This window comes from Cynara cardunculus, unplaced genomic scaffold (assembly GCF_001531365.2).
Source record: "Cynara cardunculus var. scolymus isolate 2C unplaced genomic scaffold, CcrdV1 Un_Scaffold_902, whole genome shotgun sequence".
NCBI lineage: Eukaryota > Viridiplantae > Streptophyta > Magnoliopsida > Asterales > Asteraceae > Cynara > Cynara cardunculus.
In genome coordinates, this window is record NW_020200643.1 from 95,295 (window position 1) to 105,672 (window position 10,378).

The window sequence follows — 10,378 nt, forward strand, 5'->3', positions numbered from 1 at the left end:
GGACCAGAGGCAATGGATGACCAGAGGCCATGCAATGGTGTAGAGATGATGCAATGGTCCAGAGCCCATGTAATGGGCCAGAGACGATGAAGAACCAGAGGCTATGAAGAACCAGAGGCCAACACTTTGAAACACACAAATCTGGGCATAACATTAATTAACGTCAGAAATATGGGATATTAATTTCTAGAAAAACCTCGAAATATCCGTTCTATTTTAGTGCTAAAACCACCCAAAACACAATTCCAAACTGGATATAATGGATTTTTACTTACAACCCGAATTAAATAGCCAAAAGAATACGGGACAAGACTATAAATATAAGCTACTATTTACCCAAAAGCAAGATCGATAACTTCAAGTTCCCCGATAAATCTTCAAGTCAAACAACGGGTTCTTTCTTTTTGTCCGTCTTCTTTCCTGAGAGACGTTGCCACTTAAATGGTAAGCCAACGCTTAGTGAGTTAAATAGTTAAGAATTACATAACAATATCACACATGTTTATAAAATACATAATAAGCTCTTATCAATAAAAGAGTTCAAGACATCATCCAGATGCAAACCGAGACTTACATGAAACCGAGTGAACAATTACGTACCGGATGCTAAGATCATAGGATTCTATATTCAAATCACCATAGTATACCATATCATTGGTGCTCAATACAACAAGGAGACAGGATCAACAACCAAATATATTCAGCAACGTTAGAATACCAATAAATATCAAGAACCAAGAGATCGAATCCGTATACATAACGAGGACAGTGCATCCCCCGTCCTTTACCTTCCTGGCTCATGCCAAAGTCCGAGTTGGAATCATATATTACGAGAAACCTCGCACTGCCCACCTTCCTCTACTGGGTATGTGCCAAGTTTCCCTACTCATTGCTCTTCCTCCTTTCTGAGCAATGAGTATTCACAACCGCAGAAAGTCTCACCCGTCTAACCCGAGATCTTGACTTCGCCATAAACTTCCGGTGTGCCACACGAAGTAGTACCCATACTATAGCGTACAACTCAAGGAACAAAACAAACAAGTCCGGATCCGAAAAGCAGACCGATGTACCGAGATAGTAATATGGAATCGACTCAAGAGACGAAATCAAAGACAAATCAAGATCGTGTGACTCCATTCAAGACCAAAACATTCATATGAAAATATATATGTTCAAATCAATATGTAACAATTAACTATATAGCTCACCGGGCAACCGTATAATACCGAAAAGCTCCGTATTGAGCTCACAAAGCAAGTCCAATCTACCACACTTAGATTGCTTCCAAAGTATCAAAATGTCCTAATTACCCCCTGGAGTAAATGTACAAAATCTCATAAGCAATCAATATAAGAAACCTATGATATACACATATCATATTTGAACATTTTACCTAAATTTTTATGTACAGCTACTGCATGCAGAACTGTTTTGCCTATTTTAAGCTCGAAATCATGCCTTGATCATAAAATAAGAAATAAACTAGACTCAAATATCTAACTAAGGAAATTGCCTCACCTCATTTGGATTTTTCTACGATTTTATACAGATTTTCAAAATCTGCACACTTTCAATGCATTCAAAAGTCGAAATTCTCATTTTCATACATTTTTCTCAAGCCATTTCGATTCCAAACCATTCCAACTTCTAAATCTTAACTTAATATAACATATTTGACATACACAACCAAAATCCAACCTTTATTTTATCATTTATATTATCTCCCAAATCATTGACTTAATCAAATCAAAGTTCATATGATGAACTTGCATAAATCTCGATAATCTCTTGAATCTAATGACCATTTCATGCCAAAAACACTAAAATGCACTGATTTTATACATTTAAGATCAAAACCATATGAAACCCTAAGTCTATCTCAACATGAAATCTATAAAACAAGAATGTCAACCAAGAACAAGTGCAAAAATAGATTATTCCTTACTTGATGATCAAATCTTTCCAAGATCTTGTAGTTCCTCTTTGATTTGAGTTGAATCAAGCCTATGTGTGTGAAAATCGCACCTATAGTGTGTGTGTGTGAGTTCTGGACTTAAATGACATGAAAATGGGTCAAAACTCCAATTTATAATGCTAAAACTCGAGTTGGGCCGGGTTGGCCCGGCTAGGTACCCATTTTGACCATCAACACTTAAATTATTCATAACTTTTCGCTCGGATCTCTGTTTTTATGAGGTTTTCGCCTACACGTTCATAAAAAGATAATTTATAACATCCAACAAAAAATAAATCAGAAAGGATCTCCAAAGAAAATCAGTTTTATGTATCTATTTGACGTAAATTTTTCCCAAATCCTCTAATATACTCCTAAGAAGTATAATTCTAAAATTTCAAACCTAAACTCCCACTAAATCATAAGTTCTCTTTAACCCAATAATTAAATATACTAAGCAAATAATTGGGCATATTAGAAATTGGATGTTACAACTATTAGTTGTAAGAATGATACCACGGGTATAGATATGCATCAATATCAGTATCATAAAGATCAATATTAGCATAACATATGTTAAATGCAACATAACACAACGTAAGTACAATATGACATTGGGCTACAATGCAGTAAGTTTAAGTGTAATCATAATTGATCTAATTTCTTTCTCTTGGATATGATTAGTATTAAAAACACAAGTAAGGTACTCAAAAGTAAGCATGTTGAGAGTATGGAAGAACAATAGTATAGGATTAGGCTCGAAGGTTAGACATATAAGTGTTCAGATTTAGAAACATTAAGGAAAATCTGACTTTAATAGCACCCGTAGTTCTAGTCAGAACTTGAGTTGTTTCATATATCTATTTGTAGTTGACATCCGTTAGCTTTCAAATATGCATGTTAAATTGCGTATGTATGTGAAGGGTCATGTATTGAATACAGGTGGCTTAGACAAGGCATCGTAAAGACGCATAATGGTACATGTACCGTGTGGCTTCCTCTGTACACATGACTATTCAGTTTGGTTAAATAACTTGCACATTCTATTGTCAATGTACATGGATGGCACAGATAGATAGATGACCCCCTACACTACACCAAGAGAGTTAAGATCTCAAAAGTATATAGGCTTGTATATTGTTTAAATACAAATTTCTTAGAGTTTTTAGACAATAGATTTATTATTTYAGATCAACTTAAATGTTACATATTTTGAAGTAACATTTGTCCATATAACTTTAATTTAAAATCATGGGCTTTTAGTAATGCCATATGGGTTGAGAAAYACGACAATAACGTTATGGACCTAGTGAGCATATTGTGTGGACCATACTTAAAGAATTCATTATAGTTGTTAGTGGTAGTGGGCTCACTTATTTGATAAATAACTCTAAGCATGTATAACAACAAAAGTTGATCCCACAACCGTTGAAGAAGAGAATCTATAAGAATGTTGATCCCAGATCTCTCAATTACAGTAATAATCTAGTTATAAATAACCAAATTATAGTGATTTAATGAAGAAAATTATGAAGTCTCAAAAACAAAATAAGAACATTTAAGAACAGATTGAGCTTCAAAGGTTTTACTTTATAGATTTAGAAAACGTAAAACACAGAGCAAAAGCCTTGTTTTTACAACAGACCTAATCATCTATTTATACTAATCGTCTATGACAAAGATAACTATCTATTGCTACTTTCTAGCAAATAGTCTAGCTAACAGATAAGATTTATCTTTTACATGGATAAACATTATTAACAAGATAAACTCTAATTCCAGCTGTTGATTTATCATCTCCAGCTATCATTAACGATGTGATGAATTCATCCTTATCTTTAAATCTTCATTGCATGCTTGGATGAAGTGTTGGAAAATCTTCTAAGTGTTTGTTTATCCAGAATATCGATGAGAATACTTCTTCCCATCGCATCTTCCATCGCATCTTCCATCGTCCCTCTAGTTGAACTTCGTCCATCGATCCAATGGTTTAAACTTTTTCCATCGGTCCTCTGGTTAGTCTGTCCATCGATCTAATGGTCGAATCCAGACTTAGTCATTTCTACCTTGATGTCTTCATTGGTCTTCTGGTTCTTCACCACTTGTTGTTTTTCATTACTTTCTACATTTTGCATTGTGGGGTTTAACAAAGAAAAAGAAAACTTAGTGTGAGTTGTAGAGCAAAGTTTCAATTTTCTTGGTCAGATAGTTGACAAGAAGGACATCTAAGTAAAAGCCAACAAGCTTAGAGGTCATATCAGATTTAAAGCTACCAAGATTAGTAACCAGGATAGATGTTCATTTGGGTTACTAAACTATTGTCGAGGATTCATTAAGAGTTCTATAAGTTGCATATTTTAATGTCAGCATTCACCTAGACATCACAATGAGTTGGACTGGGGTCAGAAGGAATAAGTATTTCAATTATTGGAAGCAAAAGTAACGTTATGTAAAAATTTGATGGTTGTCAGAAGTACTAGAAAACATTGTGGTTTTCATTGATAACTTGATGTTCGAATTAGACTTAGTATTGATGCAACGAGGCAAGTTTGTCGCCTACACGTTAAGTCAACTATAAGAACATGAGAATGTTAATCCTACAGATGATTGGGAGTTAGTAGCATGGTAATTGCATCTAAGTTTCATAAACATTACCACCATGGCTCAAATTTTATTTTTTACTCATATCACAGTAGTTACAAACCTATGTTTAATTAGAAATGGAAAACTTTGGCTAGTGAAAGACCCATATTACATAAATGATAAAAGGTTTGTAATACCTCATTTCTATAAATGATAAACAAACCACCAAAAGTTATATTTTTAAACCTTTAGAAAGCAAACGGGATATAATATTTACGAGTTTCTAATTCGAAATGTCCGCTTGGTTTACAGGACGTTTCCGTAAGCACCTATTTTTCAAAATATCCTAAAACGGACAAAATAAACTTAATAGATTTGCATAAAGCTTAAACTATATACAAGACATAGGACATTATCTACCCGTTATCTAGGTACTTTAATTACAACCAAAAGACAACTAATAATTTACAATCCATAGTTGTATTCGACTAACTATATAATACCAAAAGAGTCGTGCTACTGGAAGCACCAAAAGCAAAGATCTCAATCTACTCGAGCTTGTTCTTTGCCTTATCTACACGGCCTGTAAAAATGTGAACAACTAAAAGGGTAAGCACATAATGCTTAGTGAGTAAACAGGAACTACAAACTACTAAAGCTTCACAAATGTAATCCATGGAAGTCAATGATCACGAAGGATGTAAATCATGTAATAAGTAATCATCATTCRAGAATCATACATCTRAATATCAAAGTATGCAACTAGATCGTGTGAAAGTCAATAATTGATATGTACTGCCACCGAGCTATCCCGGTCGTGGCAAGCACAGCAATATATATCATAGATATCATACCACCCGAGCTAAGGAATGATCTTCCCACCCGAGCTATCCCGGACAGCGGGGAAAATGACCGGACTCTAACACGGTCAAATACGCACCATACTCGAGTAATCTCAGCTGATATGGGCTTAAGCATGCCTCCAATGGTGAAACACAAAGTAACCACCGAGTAGCATGTATGGAAGGATGGAGTGCAATAGCCAATAATCTCTTGAAATTGATAAGGAGACACAAAATGGATGAGTGTGGAAGCAAGTAGCAAATAGATAACACATGTCTAGCAAATAGCAAGTTAAGTAGCCCCATAAACTCATAGTGCTTTTCGATACTCAAAAATCGAGCCACTTAGGCTCTACGTCCATATACGTCTAAACATCGTCCAATGGTCACTCTGGAAGGACCAAGTGAGCTTATTTAACACCTGTAATATGTACCCAAAGTTTCATAAAGATCCGACAACAAAAACTTAACCAAACTTAATTTAAACTCATTTTAGGCACTATAATTCACAACTCAAAATCAACTTTTTATCAGTTTTTAGACGCAATTATAACTAACCTAGAAGCCTTATTTCTAAAAAGTGTCTAAAGGACAGGTTTAGATCTACATATAGGCTTTCTAAAATGTCAAGAATCGTAGCAATCCGAGCTACGATTAAGAATTTATCACACATTCAAAACAACATCTCGGAAACCTATGTTCTTCATTTTGAAAAGCTCCAAATCATCAATCAAGCATCATAACAAGTTAATTAGGCTATAACCAAACTAAATACAACATATTACTAATATAACTCAGATTAGGTTTCATTGATTTTATCTCTAACTAGCTTCAAATCAAGAGATTAACCAATGAAATAGTTATACCTTAATTGGAGGATGAATTTGACATAAAAATCAAGCAAAACCCCTTGAAACAACCTTGATTCACCCTTATGAAGCCAAAATCACCTTTGGTAGTAAGTTTTGGAGATGAGAGTCTGTTTGGGGTGAAAAAGAAGGTAAATAACATGTATAACCGACTTTTACGAGTTGGGGCTGAGTTGACTCGGCTGAAAACTCGGTTTGACCACTAATCACTAAAAAAACGCATAATCCCTGGGACTCGTACGATGATTCCGACTATTTCATATATAGTTGATTGCATTCGGGTTTGCTTCCAAATATTACGTTTTGATCACATAAACACGTATAAAGGGGATAATTGCAACGTATTTGCGAAAGTGTATGTTACAATTACCTCCTCCTTTTGAGGATTCTGTCCTCTGAATCTTCATTTCTCGAATAGCTCGGGATATTTGGCAAGCATCTGTTCTTTTTTCTCCCACGTGCAATTTGGACCACGATGATGCTTCCATTTCACTAATACCAAATCGATTGTCTTGTTTCGAAGATTTGCCATTCTTTCGTTTAGAATTTCTTTTGGTTCCTCGATATATCTCAGTTGTTCGTCAATCTTCACCTCAGCTAAGGGAATTGTTTCATCATACTTACCCAAACACTTTCGAAGATATCCAACATGAAATACATCGTGTATACCAGACAGCTCTTCTGGAAGTTCAAGTCGATATGCTTGTTTACCAATACGTTCAATGATTTTGAATGGTCCAATGAAACGTGGACTAAGCTTACCTTGCTTACCAAATCGTAGAATACCCTTCCAAGAGGAAACTTTCAACATAACCATGTCACCCATGGTGAATTCAATTGGTCGTCGACGATTATCGGCGTAMGACTTCTGTCTGTCCTGAGCGGCTTTCATCCTTTCCCGAATAACTTGAATCTTATCATGCRTAATTTGAATCATTTCGGGTCCAACAAGCACTTTCTCACCCATCTCACGCCAACATAGTGGAGTTCGACATTTACAACCATATAAAGCCTCTAAAGGCGCCATACCGATAGTCGAGTGATAGTTTTTGTTGTATGAAAATTCAACCAATGGTAGATGCATATCCCGACTACCACCAAACTCAAGGATACACGCACGCAACATATCTTCTAATATCTGTATCGTGCGTTCGGACGGGCCATCAGTTTGGGGATGATAGGCTGTGCTCAATGCCACGCGTGTCCCTAGTTCTCGTTGTAAACTGGCCCAAAATTTCGAAGTATATCGAGAATCTCGATCAGAAATTACCTTCAGAGGAACACCATGTCGTGCAATAATCTCGTCGATATAAATTCGTGCCCATTTATCCATAGAATACGACTCTCGAACAGGCAGAAATTGAGCACTTTTGGTTAAACGGTCCACGACAACCCAGATGCTGTCGTGCTGATGAGACGTCTTCGGTAGCTTTGTAACGAAATCCATTGTAAGTTCCTCTCATTTCCACACCGGTATATCGAGAGGTTGAAGGCTACCATAAGGTTTTTGGTGTTCAGCTTTAACCTGCAAACACGTAACACATTGTTCCACATATCGGCCGATATCACGCTTCATTCCCAGCCACCAATATTCAGATCTCAAATCGTAATACATCTTTGTGCTGCCTGGATGCACGGACATCCGCGACTTATGTGCTTCAGATAATACCAATTCCCGAATACCACCGAGTTTTGGAATCCAAACACGGTCCTTGAAGACTTTAAGTCCTCGACTATCATCTGTCAGATACGAAACATAACCAATTATACGCTCTGGTTTCACACGATCAGGATTCAAAGCCTCTACTTGCCATTTCCGTATGTTGTCAACTAGTGTGGATGTCACAGACGTATGTGTAATAGCATAACACATGGAGTTTGCATACGTCTTCCGGCTTAAAGCATCTGCAACAACATTAGCTTTACCTGGATGATAGAGAATTTCACATTCATAGTCTTTAGTCAGTTCCATAGCTCGTTGTTGCCTCATGTTCAAAGTGTGTTGAGTGAAGATATACTTCAAACTCTTATTATAATATCCGTGTTTCCGTTAACTCGTACAAATTGGGTTAAGAGAATTTTGGTAGAATTATGCATAACATATTAGTACCCTATGCTTAACCAATTTGTACCCTAGACTAGTTTTACGTTAAAATGTGTTTATACCTATACTGACGTAAAGTTGGAATTTAACTTGAAGGGTAAAAACCGTCAAATAGTTAAACTATATATATATATTATATATATATATATAAATATTATATATATATATATATATATAAGGCGGTTAGGAAATAATTTTTTTTAATTATATATATATATATATATATATGGATGGCGGTTTCACCACCGCCTCCACCCCATTCTTCCTCTCTCTCATTCTCTCTCTCTACAATTCTCTCTCTCTCTACAATTCTCTCTCGTCTTCTCTCTAGATTTTACGTCAAGTTAGTAAGGGGATCGAGGCAACAATTATATATTCGGAATACATTCTCCGAACCCTTTTTAAAGGTATAAGTTTCATTCAGTTTCATTAAGGTGTTTATTTTAGGATTGTTTAGATCGGTTTATAAACTATGTTTATATCTAAGTTTACGGATTGATATTGTCATATTTATGATATATTTGATGTTTAGAATGCTAGAACTAGTTATATTGATGTAGAAATAAAAGGGTATATTGTAGTTTCAATATGGTTAGATTGTGGGTAAATGTTTAACCGTATACCCAATTGTTCGGTTAAATGTCGAAAGGAGTAAAAATACATGATTAAGCTTAGGTTAACGACCGTTAGACTTGTTTTACTGTTTAGTATGTTTAAGTATATTATAGCATGTAAATGTAGCGAATCACGGAAGTTGGATCATAAAAGTTAGTCGGGAATTACGGAATCGAATTTTACCGACAATGTAACTCTCGTACTTTGACAGTGTATAACTCACAAACCCTAAGTCGGATTAAGCTCGTATTTTGCAGTCAGGAAGATCATACTGCATACTACAACTTTCATTTAGACAGTATAGTCTGGATTGGTCTCTAAGGTAGGTAAAAATGCTTAGAAATAAGAGGGTCGGAAACGGTTGGATCGAAAGAGAATAAGGTTAAGTTTTACGTTTGAGTTTTCAATTTGTATCCAGCTGTCCTTCTTGAACTCTACATTGTTTAAGTACATTAAGACCTAAGTAATTTTATTAGAATAGTTATATTATGGTTTTTTATGCTTTGTAAATAGTAACCGGTTATGCATTCGTTAGGCACGCGGGCAAATCAAACTTGATCGTGAATTTACATTTGATCGTGCGTTAATTGTCAAATTCGGTTAAGATACGGATTTCATATCTCATTTGACACGGGGATAGCCATTTGCATAAGGCTTCCTAATCCGGATAATCTGTGATAAATTCCGAATAATTGATTCTGAATTTCCTTTATGCTTATCAAATGTTATTGAACTTTGTTTTCTTTTGAATTACGACTTATATTCTTATTTGGAATATGGACCGTTTTGATCACTTGACTTGTTTTATTGCTTCATTTGTGAAACATTTWACTATAGACTCAATAACTGGAGCACCGGTATTGAGATGTTTCCATGGTGACTAAAACGATCATGGCGTCCTTATTTTATAAGTCCTTAAAAGTGGACTTGATTATGTATAGGTCGAATAGAGGGCGTATGGATCGATACTAGGAACCGTTATCGGATATTGAATTGTGGCCGTGGTTAAATTCACGGAGAGGATTGCTGTGTTGTGCTCACACCCCTTTCCTCATTTGTTCCTGAATGGACTGATCATCCTTTGGGAACAATGCATTCTCGTGATGTAGTTTGGTCTTCGGACCCTTGATATGCTTTTGGGGCATTTTGACTTTCTTTTGGATTATCATTTGGCGTTATCAATTATTTTGAACTTGTTATCTCATATTCATTGTTTAGTTATATTATTATCCGTTCACTGAGCATTAAGCTCAGCTGAGATTTTCTTGTCCTCGGCAGGTACATGACTTAGCAGGGATTATGGGATGAGAGCGACGGAGATGACAATATTGAAGATAACTCATTAAGTCATATTTTTTATTAAATTTTTGATGACTAATGTAGACATGCTGGTATTTTGGGACCGTATTTT